This window comes from Amphiura filiformis, chromosome 20 (assembly GCF_039555335.1).
Source record: "Amphiura filiformis chromosome 20, Afil_fr2py, whole genome shotgun sequence".
NCBI lineage: Eukaryota > Metazoa > Echinodermata > Ophiuroidea > Amphilepidida > Amphiuridae > Amphiura > Amphiura filiformis.
Genome location: NC_092647.1, coordinates 29,904,921 through 29,929,224, shown reverse-complemented (window position 1 = coordinate 29,929,224; position 24,304 = coordinate 29,904,921). Strand labels below are relative to the sequence as shown.

The 24,304-nt window shown below is 37.9% G+C and overlaps 1 long non-coding RNA gene across 1 annotated transcript; it reads right to left on the bottom strand.

Moving 5' to 3' along the window:
- Window positions 1-173: 173 nt before the first annotated feature.
- On the bottom strand, window positions 174-12,943 carry LOC140141802 (uncharacterized). Its single transcript, XR_011857459.1, has 3 exons — window positions 12,611-12,943; window positions 1,685-1,769; window positions 174-845 (listed from the first exon to the last, which is right to left on the bottom strand). It is a non-coding gene; the product is annotated as an uncharacterized lncRNA (long non-coding RNA).
- Between the last annotated feature and the right edge of the window lie 11,361 nt (window positions 12,944-24,304).

The window sequence follows — 24,304 nt, the reverse complement described above, 5'->3', positions numbered from 1 at the left end:
CTTTTTGCCTATAACTCAAGAACTGTATGTTGGAGACAGGTCAAACTATATACTTTTTCTGCATCCTTATGTGAGGAGTATGGATATTATCCAGAGTAGAATAACTTTGAAATCTCACACATGCATAAGTGGCCATTTTGGATTCATGCAAAAATTAAGCATTGTTCCACTACTTTGACTTCTGGTGAATTTTATTGATATATTCTTTAATATGTTTTTCTGAAAAGAATGGATGATAAATAGAACTCGCCCAATTTGCAAAACCGCAATGCCCCTCAAATAGCGAGCGAGTTCTATTCGCAAACCGTGATACCCCTCTAATAGCAAGCATCTTAGATCATTGTATGAGGGCCTGCTTGGAAAGCAGTGCTTGCCACTGAAGTAGTTTAAAGATTTCACAAATCAAATCAAACCGGTATAGGAGTCGAGCTCACAGCCTGTCTGTACTAGGTGGTTATATGAATTATGTTGCAATTAGTGGTGGGTTATTCAGGTTAAGCCCTTACTTACCTTTGACTGGGCTACCTCTTCCACAACAGTTTAAAAAACACACAATACAGTGTCATTCATGTGAAGTCACAAATTTAGCACTCCAGTTCTTAAATATAGTCTGATAAAATGTCACTTTAATATATTACCAAAGATAATTCATTTCACCGCTTGATTTTTGCTGAATACTGGTTCTTTACATTATACTTTAACATTGTTTGCCAAATGTGTAGATTGAATGACCAACAAGAAAATGTACGCTCTGTACAAAAAGCATATTTGTTCATGGCAGCTATCATTCATGAGATACATTGTAGATTGACGTCCTGAGGTCCCTTTTTCAAATCATCATGCCCCTGTGAAACAAAAAAATAAGAAGAAGAACATGATTATTTAAAAAGCTTGAATTATAAAACCATTTGATGTATGAGCAATACATGCAATGCATAGATGAAATCTACCAACATGAATTTCAACCAATGAATTTCTTGGATCTTGTATTCTATATCTACCTGTAGAAGTTTAAACTGGGGGTATGATTGGGAGGTCTATTTTTGGAGTCAGGGTACTGTGTCAGAACATTCAGCTAGAACAGATTTGAAAGCTGAAGTTGTCTGATGAGTAACGGGGGCAAGGTGGCGCAGCAGTACAGGTTCTACCTCAATAATCAGAGTTTTGCAAGTTTGAGCCCCAGCAGTGCCATCGTGTTGTGCCATTGTATTGAACAAGGCGCTTTACTTCACTTGCCTTTCTCTACCCAGGGGTGAAATGGGGAGCTGTTAGGAATATTGTCCATTTAGCGCAGGTCCAAAGGTATGAGCATGCTTTAGGCATTGTATGGCAGCTGACACATTCTAACAACAGCGGAATAAATTTAAAGCGCTTTGATACATGTGAAAGGCGCTGTATAAATGGCAGCATTTATTAATGGTGGATGTAAGCAAGTTGTTCCACCCTTTTACTGAATGAAAGAATTGAACATTGTACAATTCGTATCCTCTGAACATTTTCCCCAATACTTGACTTGGCTATGAAACTGCCTCAGGGTTTTTTGACAACGGGAAGGGAAAGAAGGAAGGAATAAAGAGAGAAAACAAAGAGAGAAGTTGTTTGCTCTGGGTGGGATTCAATTTATCCCAATTTTCAACAATTTGTTTTCTGTATTTAGTTTTGATGTTGACTGTAATCTACTTACCAATTTACAGCAACAGATCCATTGTATCTTCACAGACTCTTTATAGAGATAATTAATCCATTTCCACATTGATAAGCTAGGTCAACTGCAAACCAAACACACACAAAAATAAAAGCATTTAATATAAAATATGACTAAGGGACCTATCGTTATTTACAGCAGGGGAATGGGCGTTTTGTTTTCCTGGGTGCACCGCTCAGTCTGACACGCCGCTAGTCCGACAACACAAATTCCCTATACTTAGAGGTGCGTCAGTCCAAAAATGAAAAGCACAGCGCTAGTCCGAAAAAAAGCATGTGCTAGTCTGAAAATGAAAACCACTGCAATAGTCCGACACGCCGCTAGTCCGAATCTGAAAACACAGTTTTCATTCCGACACGCTGCTAGTCCGAATCACACTGCGCTAGTCCGAATTTGGAAAACACTTCTTCAGTCCGACACTGCGCTAGTCCGAAACTGAAAACCATGGCGCAAGTCCGAAACTGAAAACTACAGCGCTGAAAAACACTGCGCTAGTCCGAATCTGAGAAACACTGCGCTAGTCCGAATATCAGACTAGCGCAGTGTTTCCCCAATTCAAGTTCGGACTAGCGCAGTGCTTTTCAAAATCGTTTTCAGTTTCTTTAGATTTTAGATTCGGCGCAGTCTCGGACTGAAAGAGTGTTTTCCAGATTCGGACTAGCGCAGTGGTTTTCAATTTCGGACTAGCGCAGTGTTTTTCATTTTCGGACTAGCGCAGTGTCGGACTGGCAAAGTGTATTTTAGATTCGCACTAGCGGCATGTCGGACTGGTGCATTGCATTTCAGATTCGGACTAGCGGCGTGTCGGACTAGCGGCGTGCCGGACTAGCGGAGTGTCGGACTAGCGGCGTGTCGGACTAATGGCCTGTACCTGTTTTCCCGCATTTCTCCATTTAAAACTTAAAAATCCCCCCTCCTGGTTCAACAAAAAATTTTGCATTCCCCCCCTCAAGAAACAAAAAAAATTTCGGGTTCCCCCTCAAAATGCCCATCCCTCCCCTGTCGTAAATAACGATCGCTCCCTAACATTTATAGACTAACATTGCCTATCCAATATTGTGTCAAAATGGATGGGCCTGGGGGATTGGCTGGCAAATATTTTGATTTTGAATCTAGCCAAAAGACAAAATCCAGATTAATTGTTGGTAAGTAAAATTGTTTTTTCCCCCCCAAAAAATGAAGTATTTTTGTAAGGACATCCCTGTTGTTTCTTAACCGGCACAAACATCTAAGCAGTAGAATCGTGTTTTTAGCTTGCGCACTTGTAGTACGCAAACCCATTATCATACGATCATCAAGGATCTACAAGTGTGCTGCTGTTGTCGGCGCATGCGCGCTGTCTTATGCTGGTTTGAAGATGACCGGTACCTTTTACAGTTCCATGCAATCATGATCCTTTGATTGCATGCGTGTAGTCATGGTAGTGTTAGGCCTATAATTTGGTTCATCAAGTTCGGTAGTGACTAGGTGCTTATTTTGCTCGCCGCCCCAGACAAACAAGTACCTAGACCAGTGACTTTGACAAGGACGCAAGCAAGCAGATTATGTTCGCATCTACAGAACATGTTGCATTTGACGCGAGCAATATGGCGCAACAATCACGCAAACGAGCGCGTCTTTCTCTCCAGACATAAACGCTTATTTCTCCGCGTCCGACCACCCGACCAAAATCAGCTTGGATACGTGGCTTCACCTACTGCCCCGGGCTACTGCCATGGTTAAGTATGGGCACTCATAGGTCTAGGTGGTATGTCTATGCTTGCCGCAGTATCGAATCGCGCGCGTAAAGTTAAACGCCATGTACACGCATGCGTGCACAGCCGCGATTTGTCAGCACGCTTGCGGCACAACCGCGAAAGAGCATTGAGGGGCGCAACACTAAATCACTACGCATTTTATGTAAGAACGAAATTCGGCTAATATAGTCCATAGTGAGTATGAGATTGTAGCGACCATATCTACCGACATGTTCACTTTAAATCACTCAATATCAGCTCATATGAATTCGACAAGTGTCTTCAATGATAACATGCAGAAAAAACCGGACATTTTATCTCAAAAGCAATTCTCTGTGGCGGATGAAGACAACTTCCGATTTTGAAATGTGAGTGGTGAATTTAGTATTTTTTAGGCCATATTTTTTGCACCGCGAAATAGCGAAAAAAGTCAACGGTCATCGATATATGCCGACAAAAGTTTTGGAATCTACAGAAACAGAGCTTTAATTTGATACCAAATTTATTTTGCCAAGTATTGCAGGGACGCCAGGAATGGCGCTCGAAGTAGGCCAAAATCACACGTTATCCTATGGGACGCTTATTTAGTGTTGCGCCCCCTTGTAACGGCCGTCATTATGAACGCGTTCTTTTTACATTCTTCGCGTAAAATAAGAAATGCGCGTCATGAAATGTGTTCTATTTCAATCATGATGATGAACAAGAATTACGAAAAGTCACCCTGATGAATTATAATTGGGAAAAATGCTTTATTGGCCGAGCAGGCGCCTGCAAAGTCTAGAAATTGTATCCAAAAATCTTCAAAAAGGCTCAAAAATGGGTTTTAAAGTTAATAGGCATTGTTAATATGCATGAAGCCGTTTTGCTGCATATTCAGTAGGCCTATGCAAAAAGATCATAATTGTTACTACTGAAACAGGGGGGGTGTTTGTACTTCACACTCATTAACAAGTGCTTTCCAAAACAAAATGGCAAGACAGATAATCTAGAAAAGAAATTAAACTTGGTTCAAAGACGTGCTTAAATTGTTGTCTGTCACTAGTTTTAGTGAGTTTTGTGCAAACTCTCGCATATTGGAGGAAAAGTCGAAATATTCGATTTTCCGCGTTTCGGCACTGATCTTTAAAACAACATATCTCTTGAACGAAATGTCGCAGAGACATGAAATTTTCGGTGTTGAGCTACAAATTTTCTCTAATTTAATTAATAGGTGACAAATGTGGATTTTGAAAACTTTTAAATCCTTATAAGGGGCGCAACACTAAATCACTACGCATTTTATGTAAGAACGAAATTCGGCTAATATAGTCCATAGTGAGTATGAGATTGTAGCGACCATATCTACCGACATGTTCACTTTAAATCACTCAATATCAGCTCATATGAATTCGACAAGTGTCTTCAATGATAACATGCAGAAAAAACCGGACATTTTATCTCAAAAGCAATTCTCTGTGGCGGATGAAGACAACTTCCGATTTTGAAATGTGAGTGGTGAATTTAGTATATTTTAGGCCATATTTTTGCACCGCGAAATAGCGAAAAAAGTCAACGGTCATCGATATATGCCGACAAAAGTTTTGGAATCTACAGAAACAGAGCTTTAATTTGATACCAAATTTATTTTGCCAAGTATTGCAGGGACGCCAGGAATGGCGCTCGAAGTAGGCCAAAATCACACGTTATCCTATGGGACGCTTATTTAGTGTTGCGCCCCTTGTAACGGCCGTCATTATGAACGCGTTCTTTTTACATTCTTCGCGTAAAATAAGAAATGCGCGTCATGAAATGTGTTCTATTTCAATCATGATGATAAACAAGGATTACGAAAAGTCACCCTGATGAATTATGATTGGGAAAAATGCTTTATTGGCCGAGCAGGCGCCTGCAAAGTCTAGAAATTGTATCCAAAAATCTTCAAAAAGGCTCAAAAATGGGTTTTAAAGTTAATAGGCATTGTTAATATGCATGAAGCCGTTTTGCTGCATATTCAGTAGGCCTATGCAAAAAGATCATAATTGTTACTACTGAAACAGGGGGGGGGGGTGTTTGTACTTCACACTCATTAACAAGTGCTTTCCAAAACAAAATGGCAAGACAGATAATCTAGAAAAGAAATTAAACTTGGTTCAAAGACGTGCTTAAATTGTTGTCTGTCACTAGTTTTAGTGAGTTTTGTGCAAACTCTCGCATATTGGAGGAAAAGTCGAAATATTCGATTTTCCGCGTTTCGGCACTGATCTTTAAAACAACATATCTCTTGAACGAAATGTCGCAGAGACATGAAATTTTCGGTGTTGAGCTACAAATTTTCTCTAATTTAATTAATAAGTGACAAATGTGGATTTTGAAAACTTTTAAATCCTTGTAACGGCCGTCATTATGAACGCGTTCTTTTTACATTCTTCGCGTAAAATAAGAAATGCGCGTCATGAAATGTGTTCTATTTCAATCATGATGATGAACAAGAATTACGAAAAGTCACCCTGATGAATTATAATTGGGAAAAATGCTTTATTGGCCGAGCAGGCGCCTGCAAAGTCTAGAAATTGTATCCAAAAATCTTCAAAAAGGCTCAAAAATGGGTTTTAAAGTTAATAGGCATTGTTAATATGCATGAAGCCGTTTTGCTGCATATTCAGTAGGCCTATGCAAAAAGATCATAATTGTTACTACTGAAACAGGGGGGGGTGTTTGTACTTCACACTCATTAACAAGTGCTTTCCAAAACAAAATGGCAAGACAGATAATCTAGAAAAGAAATTAAACTTGGTTCAAAGACGTGCTTAAATTGTTGTCTGTCACTAGTTTTAGTGAGTTTTGTGCAAACTCTCGCATATTGGAGGAAAAGTCGAAATATTCGATTTTCCGCGTTTCGGCACTGATCTTTAAAACAACATATCTCTTGAACGAAATGTCGCAGAGACATGAAATTTTCGGTGTTGAGCTACAAATTTTCTCTAATTTAATTAATAAGTGACAAATGTGGATTTTGAAAACTTTTAAATCCTTGTAACGGCCGTCATTATGAACGCGTTCTTTTTACATTCTTCGCGTAAAATAAGAAATGCGCGTCATGAAATGTGTTCTATTTCAATCATGATGATGAACAAGAATTACGAAAAGTCACCCTGATGAATTATAATTGGGAAAAATGCTTTATTGGCCGAGCAGGCGCCTGCAAAGTCTAGAAATTGTATCCAAAAATCTTCAAAAGGCTCAAAATGGGTTTTAAAGTTAATAGGCATTGTTAATATGCATGAAGCCGTTTTGCTGCATATTCAGTAGGCCTATGCAAAAAGATCATAATTGTTACTACTGAAACAGGGGGGGTGTTTGTACTTCACACTCATTAACAAGTGCTTTCCAAAACAAAATGGCAAGACAGATAATCTAGAAAAGAAATTAAACTTGGTTCAAAGACGTGCTTAAATTGTTGTCTGTCACTAGTTTTAGTGAGTTTTGTGCAAACTCTCGCATATTGGAGGAAAAGTCGAAATATTCGATTTTCCGCGTTTCGGCACTGATCTTTAAAACAACATATCTCTTGAACGAAATGTCGCAGAGACATGAAATTTTCGGTGTTGAGCTACAAATTTTCTCTAATTTAATTAATAGGTGACAAATGTGGATTTTGAAAACTTTTAAATCCTTATAAGGGGCGCAACACTAAATCACTACGCATTTTATGTAAGAACGAAATTCGGCTAATATAGTCCATAGTGAGTATGAGATTGTAGCGACCATATCTACCGACATGTTCACTTTAAATCACTCAATATCAGCTCATATGAATTCGACAAGTGTCTTCAATGATAACATGCAGAAAAAACCGGACATTTTATCTCAAAAGCAATTCTCTGTGGCGGATGAAGACAACTTCCGATTTTGAAATGTGAGTGGTGAATTTAGTATTTTTTAGGCCATATTTTTTGCACCGCGAAATAGCGAAAAAAGTCAACGGTCATCGATATATGCCGACAAAAGTTTTGGAATCTACAGAAACAGAGCTTTAATTTGATACCAAATTTATTTTGCCAAGTATTGCAGGGACGCCAGGAATGGCGCTCGAAGTAGGCCAAAATCACACGTTATCCTATGGGACGCTTATTTAGTGTTGCGCCCCTTGTAACGGCCGTCATTATGAACGCGTTCTTTTACATTCTTCGCGTAAAATAAGAAATGCGCGTCATGAAATGTGTTCTATTTCAATCATGATGATGAACAAGAATTACGAAAAGTCACCCTGATGAATTATAATTGGGAAAAATGCTTTATTGGCCGAGCAGGCGCCTGCAAAGTCTAGAAATTGTATCCAAAAATCTTCAAAAAGGCTCAAAAATGGGTTTTAAAGTTAATAGGCATTGTTAATATGCATGAAGCCGTTTTGCTGCATATTCAGTAGGCCTATGCAAAAAGATCATAATTGTTACTACTGAAACAGGGGGGGTGTTTGTACTTCACACTCATTAACAAGTGCTTTCCAAAACAAAATGGCAAGACAGATAATCTAGAAAAGAAATTAAACTTGGTTCAAAGACGTGCTTAAATTCTTGTCTGTCACTAGTTTTAGTGAGTTTTCGTGCAAACTCTCGCATATTGGAGGAAAAGTCGAAATATTCGATTTTCCGCGTTTCGGCACTGATCTTTAAAACAACATATCTCTTGAACGAAATGTCGCAGAGACATGAAATTTTCGGTGTTGAGCTACAAATTTTCTCTAATTTAATTAATAGGTGACAAATGTGGATTTTGAAAACTTTTAAATCCTTATAAGGGGCGCAACACTAAATCACTACGCATTTTATGTAAGAACGAAATTCGGCTAATATAGTCCATAGTGAGTATGAGATTGTAGCGACCATATCTACCGACATGTTCACTTTAAATCACTCAATATCAGCTCATATGAATTCGACAAGTGTCTTCAATGATAACATGCAGAAAAAACCGGACATTTTATCTCAAAAGCAATTCTCTGTGGCGGATGAAGACAACTTCCGATTTTGAAATGTGAGTGGTGAATTTAGTATATTTTAGGCCATATTTTTGCACCGCGAAATAGCGAAAAAGTCAACGGTCATCGATATATGCCGACAAAAGTTTTGGAATCTACAGAAACAGAGCTTTAATTTGATACCAAATTTATTTTGCCAAGTATTGCAGGGACGCCAGGAATGGCGCTCGAAGTAGGCCAAAATCACACGTTATCCTATGGGACGCTTATTTAGTGTTGCGCCCCTTGTAACGGCCGTCATTATGAACGCGTTCTTTTTACATTCTTCGCGTAAAATAAGAAATGCGCGTCATGAAATGTGTTCTATTTCAATCATGATGATGAACAAGAATTACGAAAAGTCACCCTGATGAATTATAATTGGGAAAAATGCTTTATTGGCCGAGCAGGCGCCTGCAAAGTCTAGAAATTGTATCCAAAAATCTTCAAAAGGCTCAAAAATGGGTTTTAAAGTTAATAGGCATTGTTAATCTGCATGAAGCTGTTTTGCTGCATATTCAGTAGGCCTATGCAAAAAGATCATAATTGTTACTACTGAAACAGGGGGGGGGGGTGTTTGTACTTCACACTCATTAACAAGTGCTTTCCAAAACAAAATGGCAAGACAGATAATCTAGAAAAGAAATTAAACTTGGTTCAAAGACGTGCTTAAATTGTTGTCTGTCACTAGTTTTAGTGAGTTTTGTGCAAACTCTCGCATATTGGAGGAAAAGTCGAAATATTCGATTTTCCGCGTTTCGGCACTGATCTTTAAAACAACATATCTCTTGAACGAAATGTCGCAGAGACATGAAATTTTCGGTGTTGAGCTACAAATTTTCTCTAATTTAATTAATAAGTGACAAATGTGGATTTTGAAAACTTTTAAATCCTTGTAACGGCCGTCATTATGAACGCGTTCTTTTTACATTCTTCGCGTAAAATAAGAAATGCGCGTCATGAAATGTGTTCTATTTCAATCATGATGATGAACAAGAATTACGAAAAGTCACCCTGATGAATTATAATTGGGAAAAATGCTTTATTGGCCGAGCAGGCGCCTGCAAAGTCTAGAAATTGTATCCAAAAATCTAAAAAAAGGCTCAAAAATGGGTTTTCAAGTTAATAGGCATTGTTAATATGCATGAAGCCGTTTTGCTGCATATTCAGTAGGCCTATGCAAAAAGATCATAATTGTTACTACTGAAACAGGGGGGGTGTTTGTACTTCACACTCATTAACAAGTGCTTTCCAAAACAAAATGGCAAGACAGATAATCTAGAAAAGAAATTAAACTTGGTTCAAAGACGTGCTTAAATTGTTGTCTGTCACTAGTTTTAGTGAGTTTTGTGCAAACTCTCGCATATTGGAGGAAAAGTCGAAATATTCGATTTTCCGCGTTTCGGCACTGATCTTTAAAACAACATATCTCTTGAACGAAATGTCGCAGAGACATGAAATTTTCGGTGTTGAGCTACAAATTTTCTCTAATTTAATTAATAAGTGACAAATGTGGATTTTGAAAACTTTTAAATCCTTGTAACGGCCGTCATTATGAACGCGTTCTTTTACATTCTTCGCGTAAAATAAGAAATGCGCGTCATGAAATGTGTTCTATTTCAATCATGATGATGAACAAGAATTACGAAAAGTCACCCTGATGAATTATAATTGGGAAAAATGCTTTATTGGCCGAGCAGGCGCCTGCAAAGTCTAGAAATTGTATCCAAAAATCTTCAAAAGGCTCAAAATGGGTTTTAAAGTTAATAGGCATTGTTAATATGCATGAAGCCGTTTTGCTGCATATTCAGTAGGCCTATGCAAAAAGATCATAATTGTTACTACTGAAACAGGGGGGTGTTTGTACTTCACACTCATTAACAAGTGCTTTCCAAAACAAAATGGCAAGACAGATAATCTAGAAAAGAAATTAAACTTGGTTCAAAGACGTGCTTAAATTGTTGTCTGTCACTAGTTTTAGTGAGTTTTGTGCAAACTCTCGCATATTGGAGGAAAAGTCGAAATATTCGATTTTCCGCGTTTCGGCACTGATCTTTAAAACAACATATCTCTTGAACGAAATGTCGCAGAGACATGAAATTTTCGGTGTTGAGCTACAAATTTTCTCTAATTTAATTAATAAGTGACAAATGTGGATTTTGAAAACTTTTAAATCCTTGTAACGGCTGTCATTATGAACGCGTTCTTTTTACATTCTTCGCGTAAAATAAGAAATGCGCGTCATGAAATGTGTTCTATTTCAATCATGATGATGAACGAGAAGTACGAAAAGTCACCCTGATGAATTATAATTGGGAAAAATGCTTTATTGGCCGAGCAGGGGCCTGCAAAGTCTAGAAATTGTATCCAAAAATCTTCAAAAGGCTCAAAAATGGGTTTTAAAGTTAATAGGCATTGTTAATATGCATGAAGCCGTTTTGCTGCATATTCAGTAGGCCTATGCAAAAAGATCATAATTGTTACTACTGAAACAGGGGGGGTGTTTGTACTTCACACTCATTAACAAGTGCTTTCCAAAACAAAATGGCAAGACAGATAATCTAGAAAAGAAATTAAACTTGGTTCAAAGACGTGCTTAAATTGTTGTCTGTCACTAGTTTTAGTGAGTTTTGTGCAAACTCTCGCATATTGGAGGAAAAGTCGAAATATTCGATTTTCCGCGTTTCGGCACTGATCTTTAAAACAACATATCTCTTGAACGAAATGTCGCAGAGACATGAAATTTTCGGTGTTGAGCTACAAATTTTCTCTAATTTAATTAATAGGTGACAAATGTGGATTTTGAAAACTTTTAAATCCATAAGGGGCGGCAACACTAAATCACTACGCATTTTATGTAAGAACGAAATTCGGCTAATATAGTCCATAGTGAGTATGAGATTGTAGCGACCATATCTACCGACATGTTCACTTTAAATCACTCAATATCAGCTCATATGAATTCGACAAGTGTCTTCAATGATAACATGCAGAAAAACCGGACATTTTATCTCAAAAGCAATTCTCTGTGGCGGATGAAGACAACTTCCGATTTTGAAATGTGAGTGGTGAATTTAGTATTTTTAGGCCATATTTTTGCACCGCGAAATAGCGAAAAAAGTCAACGGTCATCGATATATGCCGACAAAAGTTTTGGAATCTACAGAAACAGAGCTTTAATTTGATACCAAATTTATTTTGCCAAGTATTGCAGGGACGCCAGGAATGGCGCTCGAAGTAGGCCAAAATCACACGTTATCCTATGGGACGCTTATTTAGTGTTGCGCCCCTTGACATCACTACCAAACTTGAGGTGAACCAAATTATAACTTTTCAATAGAGGTAGTCATTGTTTATTGACATTGTCATTGTGACGTCAACGCCGCCATCTTGTGGGTATGAGTACCTTGTTGCTAAGTCTAAGATCACCGCGTTGACGCTTGACTGAAGAGGTGCGCAACGCGTTGCAACTACCGCGTAATCGAGGACGTAATGTCTATCGCATGGCATGCAGTACGGCAGGACTCACTGGATGGCGGATCCCGCGGAAAAGGCTATTGCTGTTGCCGATTGCTCAGACCATTTCGTTCTAATTTCCGGCAGACACCTAATTAATACTAAAAATAATAGCAGCAAGGTCAAGGACAATGTCAGGAATATGTGTAAGCTCATGAACATATTAAATGAATACATGAATAACGTCCATGTTAACATGTAACATCACGACATGAACATAAGCACATGCCAGTGCATCTCACAATTACATTTACAAACACATGAACATGCAAACATGTAAGCTTACAAAATTAAACATTGGCCCGGGACCGGGCGCGACTCAGTCGATCAGGCCGATCAGACAGTCACATTTCTCTCAGAATTCAGCCCCGTCTTCAGCTCACGACAGGCAACTGCAAACAACAAGGCTAGTGGAAAGGTTTGTGTACTCAAAGGAATGAGCATGATGATTTCGATCATACATCAGGCGACAGGAATGCACATCCGTATTAATTTACCATGGCATGACCCGGAAGTTTTTGACTGGTTAAAAAAAAAAAAAAAAAAAAAACTTTGTAACAACTATCCGATGTCCTCAAAATTTACCCGCAAAAATCAGTTTCTAATTTCGCTTTTATCAACATTCGATTCCAAAAACAAGTATAATGTTTTAAATACCTTGTTTCTGCCGTGTGCCCGACTCTGCAGCAATAAAATATATCATTTGGCCGGCCATTTGGTTCATCTTTGTTGACGAACTCCGCTGAAATTGAAATCCGTCGATGTGTGTGCCTGCCAAATCTCTTTGTGTTTCGCCGCCGACCCTTCGCCCCGCCCACAATTTCTTAAAACTTTTTACAGATTTTTATCTGCCCAGGCTCCGACGTCATTCTGCCCTAGCGACCAATCTGCCCTGGCGACGGTGTGACATTTTGGTCAGATAAAAACCGCCTTCGTTGCTCACCCCATCTATCTAAGAGATCAAGCGTTACACCGAAGTATTCTGATTGGTCCGCAATGTGAATATGAATATTGATTTCGAAATGTCAACATGAATATTAAGTAGATTCGGCCGTCTTTCATCTTGATCATGTCAAGTATATAGTGATTTATGAAAGGTTCGATCGGGAAAAGTGGTGGCGCTATATTAATAATTAATCAAACCAGCAGGGACACGATACGATGATTCGATATTTATTGAATATTTTTTTATGATATTTTCTGATTACTTGTAACAAACAGAAAGAGACAAAAATAAGATAAATGAACACATAATATTTTAAAGATGTATTTTATTTGACAAAACATTTTACAAACAATACAAGAATGCCTACAGCTCTTGATCTAACATACCGGATGATACCGAGTCGGAACCTTTTGTCTCATTTGCGTGCAATTTCGAAAGGTGTAAAACCTGTAATCACACGAATGTTATCACCAGCCATGTTACCAAATAACCAATAAAACAGCCATTACTTGTTCGACCAGCAACGACGTTTACCTCATCGAATGTTCCCTCTTTAACATCCAACATATTGGTGAAACCATCAAAAAAGTGCAGGACCGCACGAGAAGTCACCGTGGTGATATCAATAATGTAACGCACAGACGAAAAACACCTCATTTCAAACAACCTAGACACACTAATCACTTAAAGTTACCAGAATTGAATATTGTTTTGAAAAACCAAACTCACACAGACAGAACCGTGAAAACTATTGGCATGACAGTTAAATTCATTAAATCCACTGGGCCTATAACATAAAAAAAATCAATGGTTGTTTTGTACTGTTTTATATATAATATACAGTAAGCCAAATAATTAAGGTACCAGTTACGTTCACCCCCTGTATATCCTAAACAACCAATATCTACATCTTTTAGCTCGAATTTAAAACCTCATTCTTCGAAATAAAGACATGGCGATCAAAAAACCCAAGGAAGATGCAAATGTAAAAGTTGCAGTTTGCCACATTGCACGCCCTATTGATTTGTACACAAAGCGTTCGCGAGCAAGAGCTAGAGAACTAGCGCCGTGCTTTCATTGATTAGGACGAAAAACTAGCGTCGTGCTTTCATTGATAACACAAAAGTGCAACTTTTTATTTCGTATCTTTATTAGGTTTTGGATCACCGTTTCTTTAATGAATTAAATATATCTGTCATGTATTCTTCTCACGAAATATGAAGGTTCTACATCATTCAATTAGAAAGAAATAGCTCGTTAAAATGTGACATTTTTGGCAAAAAATTAGAAAAATCCTTAAATAATCGAACGCGTGGGTTACAAATGTGGCATCATAGCAGAAAAAATTCTCCAGACTCTTCTGCACAATTCAATATATGATTTGTCTATTTAAAACATATGTCTAACGACACGAACATTTCTTGGGACTGTACTCTCTACTGTTTCCTGAACAAAAGCATTTTTATCACATTCTTTACTATTGAAGGGAAAGCTATGACATTACTCTGCATCACTGATTTAAATTTGGTATGAAAACAGTCTTAATATTTAAGAAACAAATCAGTTTTAATGTTTTTTTGGGCATACACCATATAGATATATATCATTATATTTGATATGCGTCGGTCGCATCACATACGGTTCTATTCGAGATTTTTGGCTTTCTTGAGAAAATTGTGTCTAGCAATATGTTTTAGACACCCTTGGTATATTCGTCTCAGGTTTTAGAGCTCCTCAAATCCACCAACTTGCAAACCTTAATTCTTTCAAATTAATGAGATATATATAAAAAATCTGAGGGTCTATTTGCTTTAATTTGTGTTTCATCTACAGCGCTATTCAACGACGTAAACTACTTTTACTCATTCATTAGTACGTATATCACGTACAGATCTATACGATGAACGACGCATCACATACAGATCTATTCAGAGCTTATTTACGCTCGTAACCAATACACGCATCACATAGAGATCTATATGTCTTTTCTTATGCGCCTGTCACACTACACCGAATAGGTCTTCCGTACAAGAAACGGGTGGTATTTTAGTAAATCCGTTGTTGTTCGACGTCAATGATCGTTTTATGTTCTTTTTATGTCCTATTATCATCCGCCAAATGCGTTTCGTGTTAGGTGATGTTCGTTAAGTCCGTCGGCAAGTTTTGTGCATGCACAAAACTTGAAACGGAGTGTACCGAATACACATGTTCGGTATTTATCCGATGTATGTTCGTATGGTGCTGCATATTGCCGGAGTTTGTTCGCTGTCCTTTCGTTCATGTTCGTTCTTTGTTCGTTGCACTCGGCCCATGTTTGTTGCAAATACGTTCCTGTGAGGCCTTCACCCTCCGAACTGGAGATTTCGCCACCGGATATTTTTGTATTCGGTGATGTACGTTGACCCAGATCGTCTTAGTGACACACTACACCGGATCGGTCTTCCGTACAAGAAACGTATGGTATTTTAGCATGATCCATTAGTGTTCGTCAATGTTCGTTTTATGTACTTCATATGTCCTGCTATTATCCGCCAAATGCGTTTCGTGTGAGGTGATGTTTGTTAAGTCCGTTTCAAGTTTTGTGCATGCACAAAGCTTGATGCGGAGTGGGCCGCATACACATGTTCGGAAGTTGTCCGATGTGTGTTCGTACTGTCCTGTATATATACCCTGGGTTTGTTCGTTATTCTTTCGTTTATATACCGCAGATGTTTGGGAGGTTTCGCAGGCGCTTGTGCCGGATGTAGGCCTATGGCGAACATGTGCATCGATCATGGGGGGGGGGCACTTTCTGAAGGGTGTGGGACTCAATATCAAATTCCCCCCAGTACTTTAGAGACTGACAAGTAGAAAAAAAGGGGAAAGGAGAGAAAAAAGAAAAGAAAGTGAGATAAATTGAAGAGAGAAGAGAAGAGAAAAAGTTAAATTGCACGTAATTAAGTAGTATTGAGGGAGGGGCACTTTCTGAAAGGTAGAGGACGCGATATCAAATTCCTACCAGTTTTAGTGATGACAAGAAAGAAAAAAGAAGAGAAAACATGGAAAAGGTTAAATTGTACGTTATTGAGTAGACCCAGGATAGTGGTAAGCCTAAGTATAGGCCTGTGATTATTATAGGCAGTGCTTAAATGTGGTTCCTTGGCCCAAAAGCCTGTGAAAATTACTGCCGGCCAGTCCATATGCAGGGCCCGTGACATTTTGTCACCAAAGTCAGTATTTAAGATTCGGGCGTTCTTTGTTTATTGTTTAAGGCAATAATAGTGTAAACATGATGCACAAAAAAACAATTTTCAAAATTTTCCATTTTTAAAACTAAATTTTTACACAATAGGCCTAATAATGTAAATACAGTTCCCATACAAATGGCTTCAATTGGACCTTCATTTTGAAAAATGGACAAGTCTGTCTTTTTGCTTCTGCTTTGGACATCCACGTGTTTGTTTAAAACAATTGTTTACATTAATAGTGGTGACAACTTTTCAATTTCTTCAATTAGGCTTTCGTTTCACCAATTTGTGGCTTTTTCAAACTAAAATAGTATCCAATAATAATGCTAAAATTGATCCACAAATGGCTTCAATTGGGCCTTCATTGTCCAAAGGTTTCTTACCTCTATTGCCCCCCGGACGCTGCCCTGATATGTAAGATTTGTAGCCCGTTTTGTACTTTTTAGCCCATTCTTGACCATTTTCGTCAAAGTTTTTCCCCTTAAAAGTTGTCTTTCCCTACTTTGTCCACCCTCTGAAAACGTGCTTGCTACGCCACTGCCTCTGAGGGGCCTCAAACCCTCTCAAACACCCTCTCTTTCCCCACTTTTCTGATAGGGTCGACGTCCCTACGGATTCGCCGGTCATGGACGTTGAACGATCGGATATAAGACGCCTGCAGGATTATTAGCGGTTACAACGCATAGAGAGACGAACGAGAATCGGACCCCCAAATTGGGTCATTTGTCGGACGTTGAACGATCGAATATAAGACGCCTGCAGGATTATTAGCGGCCACAACGCATAGAGAGACGAACGAGAATCGGACCCCCAAATCCGGTCATTTGTCGGACGTAGAACGATCGTATATAAGACGCCTGCAGGATTATTAGCGGCCACAACGCATAGAGAGACGAACGGGACTCGGACCACAAATCCCACCGAATCTCATGCCGGACTGGTGATTTTTCCAACGGATAAAATAATTTTGTATACGGTGATGTTCGTTAACCCAGTCCGTCGTAGTGTAACAGACCTATTAATACGTGTATTTACAGAAAATGTGCCGAAAATGCGAAAATTATATACTTGAAAATTATTTCGATCTTTTCGTATTGATGTTTTCAATTTCTCAATATGTTACAAACTTTTAATCTTCCATAGCTCGTAGAACTTTTAAAACCAATTGGTGTCGTTCATCAGTATCCATCTGAAAAAAAAAAAATGTATGGTGAAGAAGGACGGGAATGATTTGTTGAAACATTTAAATTAGAAACAAGAAGATTGATCTAAAGGCTGACTCCGGTTGATTTCTTTAATTTACAATGGCTTAAAACGTTAAAACTATTAGGAAGAAACAGAAGGGTTCCAATATTTGGAGTAACTGAACGATTTTTACAGTATGAGTTAATGAATTATAAATCTCAAGATTCCAAAATAAGGACCTATGTGAAATATCGGATGCTTCCGTTGGTATTTGGTCGCTTTTTATGATAACCTGGTACAACTCTATTTGTTAAGGGTGTTATCACAGGGCCAAAATGAAGAGTCACGGGAATGAGTGACAGTGACTTTTGTAATGACCCTGCGCCTTTCTTGTCTACGGACGTCTGATAGGGTCTTTAAGTTATTTTCTTTTATGTTTTTTGATGTGCTAATAGGCCTAATAGGCTATAGGGCATTGCCTCTAATTCTTAAGTTCCGTGGTCCACATTTAGGGAGGAAGTTATACTTTGCCAGCATATAGCTTGAGGTGTGTACTCAACATTGCAAGTTGTTGCCCCGAAAACAAAGAATTGCATAAAAGTAACGTATACTTGGTGCATCCCCCTTGAATTGCCACTATTTATAATTGAAATGGAATGAAACTGCAGAGATATGTTTGTCATCATATTTTCTTTGCAAATCAATATTTTAACAACCAAAATAACGGTTACTTATGTAGATGTAGATGAAAAAGTACCGCGCAGTTGATGTTTTTCATCAACATGGCCACTTTTCAAGAAACAAATGGACTATTTGCAATTCTACATGTTCTCTATGCTTCTATAAACATCTCTCTCTGGTTTCTGAAATTTGTTTACATTATCAGGATTGCTGTCATCACCCTGCTACCCTTAATGTGTTAACACCATTCACATACATATAAATACAGTCAGAATAGTAACAGTTTATGAATCATGACCTTATATCCAAAGTAATTTCAAAAAGGAAGGTAACCATTTAGATATCAATGACGTTTTCTTTAATTTGAGATATCAGTGACAACAAATGATATAGTAATAACCAAGTTATGAAACTAATTTTAACAAAAAGCAGAAACTTATGGATACGAGTATGAGTATGGGTATGGGTTTGAGAAATAAAAAAAATATTATTAATCATGATGAACACATTCAGTTGAAATCGAAATTACCTAATGGTGCACATGATGAGTTTCTTTGCCTTAAGTAAATTTCATGTACAAATAGAGAGCCCCTCCTAAATCCAAAAAAGAATTAAGGGTGTGTACATTTATTTGCTGGTGGAGATTTTTTAAGGGAGGGCACTTTTAGATTGTGCCTAAAATTCTATTTAGGTCAAGGCAGCCTATAGTGCCATGTATTACTCGCAATAAAAGTATAGTAGAATATAGCGCACATATCTCTGCATATACATAATCATAATGGGAGCTCACTTTTTATATTGAAATCTGATTTGGTATCTACCGGTTTATTCCGGGGGGAAACACTCAACTTTAGAAGTGACGGTAGGCCTATGTGCCTGCCAATAGTCCCACTCTTTTGAAGTCGACTATACCCGATGACCCCCCTTTTTAAAAGTCATACCAGATAATCATAATGGGAGCTCACTTTTTATATTGAAATCTGATTTGGTATCTACCGGTTTATTCCGGGGGGGAACACTCAACTTTAGAAGTGACGGTAGGCCTATGTGCCTGCCAATAGTCCCACTCTTTTTTCAGGTGCGACTATACCTAATGACCCTTTCTTCTAGAATGGTATTATCAAAATGCCACAAAATAATGCGGAAACTTTCAAATTCTCTTATTTCTGCAAATTTGTATTGGAAATTCGGGTAATTTGGAACAAGAAATAGAATTTAGCTCAATTTTTTTCCAATTTTACTCTACCGCTTTTTTGAAATTTTATACCCAATGACCCCCTTTTTACAAAATATTATACCCAATGACCCCCTTTTCATTTTGTTTGTACCCAATGAATTATCCACCCCCCCTCCCTTTATAAAACAATTTTTTGTACCGATAGGCCCTATTTCGTGACACCGGTAGTGATGTACATACCTGTCACTTCTAAAGTTGAGTGTCTACCCCCCCCCTCCTGGTTTATTGACTGGGAAAACAGAGGGAGTATTGCCACTGAAATGGACCACATGTGGAAAATAATTGTGCACAAATTTATGTATATCGAGGGCTTCAGTGCAATTTTGGCCATCTGCATTTTTGGTGATATTGTGAGTTTTGGTCCCGGGGGTCACTCCCATTGTGGCCTGTTAACCATCCGCGATAATAAAAACGCGTAAAAAGGGTAGTTTTTCGTGGATAGGCACGATACGCGCGTATCGTGTTTAGAGTGTCAAAAACGTTAAAAATTGGAAAACGGGTAGCAAAATTGCAATTGCTAAATTAAGGGTATGAAATTTGATGCAAGGAATAAAATCCCTGTTTAGGGTGTGAAAACAGGTCCATGTTACCTGTTTTAGCCAAATCCTTGTTTAGGGTGCTTTTCAAAAGTTGATTATCGCGGATGGTGTACAGGCCACAATGGGTGTGACACCCCCGGGGTTTTGGTACCAAAATAATGCTGAGAACACTGGGAATATTCTGGACACAAAGGGCTATCTGCATTGAAATTTCAAAATCAGACTTCCAAAGCAAAAGTGCTATTTTGGTATGTGCAACAACTTCGGGAGGACTATCTGAACACCTTCCATAGAGTTTGTGGGTCTCTGCTGGTGTTTAGAGCAACAAAGGGATATCTGTATGTTTTTGCCCATATCTCAAAATGCGCAAATTGTAGATTAGACCCAATAGTTATATAACCTCTAACTCTAACCCTAAACTTCATCCTAACCTTATACCATTGCACAAAACACAGACAGGTAAATTTGTTATAATTTATAACGATACATAACAAATTCCTTTCCTATGGTATGATATTTAACATTAGATTTTACATTGTGAATTTTAATTTTTTGGACTTGTTCTTGCTTGCTCTTTAAACTTAAAGTCCCATTCAGTGATCCAAGCGAAAGTGTAAAAAAAATAAAATTGTTTATAATTTATATTTATAATTGTTTATAAATTACTTAAAAGTGAAGGATAAGTCATTCAAATTGTCATTTGAGATTTTTAGAATGCAAAATTGAGCAAAAAACAAAGAAAACAGCAGAATTGACCAAGTTGAAGCCCCATTCAAATACATGTAGCTAATTTATACCCTGTCAGATTACAAATTCATGTAAAATGCCTAATGTTGTCCAAGTTAAATAAAATACACGGCTTTCGGCTAAACCACTGGCAGGTTATGTTAGCACATCTATGGCAATGACAAAGCCCGGTGAAAATGTGAATTTTTATGATTTTTACCCTCGTCCAGATGAGTAAATCACTGAATGGGCCTTTAATATATGTATTGAAAAGAAATAGGAAATTAAAACTGATTCATTTTAAAATTTATGTTATAAATCTGATTGACTTTTTGTGCATCTGTTTTGACTGAATCATTCTTGTCTACACTCTGTTTTAACGCGCATGATTTGAAGGATAGGAGTTTATAACGTGAGATGCGATTTAAAAGATTTTAGATTTAGATTTGGATTTTATAAAGCGCCTTTCTCCAGATCTTAGAGGACTCAAAGCGCTGTAATTTCGCTGCAATGGTGACTCATCACAATCAGATCGCATCAACTAGGTTGCTGCCGAACGGCGCACACCTATCCGCATTTAGATTGTAACATCAACCAATTATCTGTGCAGCTCCCCAAATTCCATTGGGTGAAGGAAGTTTTGATAACCAAACAACTAATCACCGATTTTTGCGAAACAGGAGGAAACCGGGGATCCCGGAGAAAACCTGCGAGAGCGAGCATGGAATCGGGATAAACCAAGTGCACATGAGTCCTTGGGCCGCGCCGGGGCTTGAACCCGGGACCTCACTGGTGCAAAGCGAGGGAATTACCGCTGCGCTAACTCGCCCTCCCAAAAGATGCCGGGTTCAGGGTAATATGGTAGTGTCAGCAGTCCTGAATGCAAAATATTTAAGAAACCATTGTAAGATATGTTCTCAGAACATAAAAACATGTAGTATTGCAAAATATACTATTATTTCTTGAAAAGTAGCCATTTTGATGAAAAACATCAACTGCGCGGTACTTTTTCATCTACATGAAGTAACCGTTATTTTGGTTGTAAAAATATTGATTTGCAAAGAAAATATGATGGCAAACATATCTCAGCAGTTTAATTCCATTTCAATTTCAAATAGTGCCATTTCAAGGGGGATGCACCAAGTATACGTTACTTTTATGCAATTCTTTGTTTTCGTCCTATATCTTCGTATGGAGCAACTTTTTGCATGGGGCAACAACTTGCAACTTGCTATATGCTGGCAAAGTATTACTTCCTCCCCAAATGTGGACCACGGAACTTAAAAAGTAGAGACATTTTCCACCCTTGCCCTACAGTCTATAAAGCGAAGTGTTGTGATATGAAAATGAAAGGGCGTCACTCCATTACAAAATGAAGATTCAAATTATAAATTCACAGTTACCCACGAAGGGATTCTGTGCCGAATGCATATGCGGATTGCATGGGGCTGTAATTATATGAAAATAAAATAGCAGCGTTTTTACTGTGCAGGTAGAACATCGACTTAATAATAAGGCATTGAGTGGCGGAGTATGTTTGCAACCTACCTTGGTATTTTCCTTGACACTTTTTTCTCGACTTTTTTTGCATTGTATTGCCATCCTTTCCTCCCATAACAATAGCCGCTTTACTTTGTTCTTTTCATTTATTCTCTCTTCGGAGTAGTATGTTGCTAAAACAAAATAATATATTATGCTTCTGTAAGGTATCATTGCATTTGCTTACACTTGTAAAAGGTTTAGACCCGAAACGTAGTGTAATTCAATGTATACTGCGCACTGAAAGTATCCCTACACTTGAAAAAAAATCATAACTTTAAAACTAAACCATATTTGGCTACATCTCATCGTGCACATTATGACATTGTATTGAATTCAATGTAACCTAGAATGTAGAAGCAAAGTTAGAAGCATTTCGTCGGGTGCATCACATACTGGTCTTGAATTTTTGACTTTTTTGAGAAAATTGGTATATAGTTCTTTCTTAACTTCATTTTTCAATTGCGATTTTCTCGAAATGCGTGTTTTTCAAGATAGACCAGTATGTGATGCGACCGACGATTTGAATGTGACACTTTGGCCTATACAAGGAGAAAATATTCCAACAAGCGCAGCAACGAGACAGCACATTTTCTCCAGTCAAGCTTCATTTGAAGGTGGTTTTTTTTTCACCTTTTTCTTCTCTGTACTTTTCACAACTTTTTACACATTTTTTTAGTTCTTTTGTTTCAGTTTTGTCATCTTGTAAATTTAAATAGGCAATTGTTAAAATAAAACTATTCATTATGATAAGATTGTCCGTTCAAAGTGATAATATACCTCATCAAAAAGAACAGTATATCTCATCAAAACGAATAGTTACAGGATCAGAAATAAATGGGTAGGGATTCTATTTTTAAAAAAATTGACTAGTACGAAATTAGAGTGTGGGCTTACAATTTATGGAGAATTAGATTTGGTCACTCCTTTTAGAGGAGTATGGCATACGGTTAAATACCACTAATTATGTATTACACGTGTTTCAATGGGAAAATGCCTAATTTCGGGTGGAATTTTCTCATATTCAGAACTCTCACAGTTCAATGCCACCAATATCAGGTGAAACTATATGATTTAGATGCCAAATGATCAAAAATTCAACATAGGTTGACCTGAGACTTTTCTTGTTTTAACGCACTGAACCGTAAACACCTTAAAATGACAGTGCGCCCTCGAAGCTGAAAGTTACAATATGATAAGGCGACTATTTACTAAAACCGAAGCCGTGCGTATGAATTTTGGTACTATTACATCAAAAATGTCATATAATGAGAGAAAATGTACCATTTTGAAGCATCAAACTCTAAAAAGTACTTTTTTGGCTATATAACTTGATCAATTTCAGCGATTTTAATGCAGTCTTTTCGAATGCCATGAAAACAAATAGTTCCTCATCGTATTTCAATGTATCGCCCAGGCCTATCAGTGGTCTTTAACCATACGCCTTGTTTATACACAAACCAATGTAAACGGTGATATATGTTTCCACCTGTAACTGTAAGCGCTATCTTCTAGTAAGATTTTCTAATATGCTCATATTGAGGTAGATATAGAAAAAAACCAAATAAACCTACTCATATAATGGAATTGCTTGAAACAATCCGCCCACTCTATTTTCTTTCGGCAGCTGCCACATCCACGGCAGCAGTTACTCAGGACGGCCAAAGGAACGAACATAATATACACAAGAACATGTCCCATGAGTGATATCAGGATCAGTGGAGGTGGTAATAACGGTTTGTGAATGAACTCTTTGATAAGAGCATATCGTTGAAATTTCCAGTGGATATCGTTCTCTTCTTGTACTATGTGAAACGTATGGCTGAAAGTAGAAAGAGAATAGTCATGTTAGCTTACTAGTAGGAGAGTCTTACTCGTAGTACACTGGAACATTCAAACATTACAACCTAGCGCACAAGATCAATTAAATGATGTTTAACCATAAGGAGCTGTGCAATAATTATGAGCCCCTCATTTTCAAATGGTGTGCCAAAAATTACTTCCCTCCACTCGGCCTGACAAAGATTGATCCCCTTCTGCAAAAAAAATCTTTGACCCCCCCCCTTTGCACATGCCAAATGTTTGGGTTCCGAATTTGCAAACTTTAAATGAGACTTTAGAAACTTTAGTGCGTGTTATTTGTTCCATATGTGTGCCAAAAAGTGTTTCTCCCGCCTGCCAAAAATTGGTCCCCCACTCGACCTGGCAAAAATCTTTGCCCCCAAATTTTACCATCTCACAGGGATCATAATTTACGCACAGCTCCTAAGT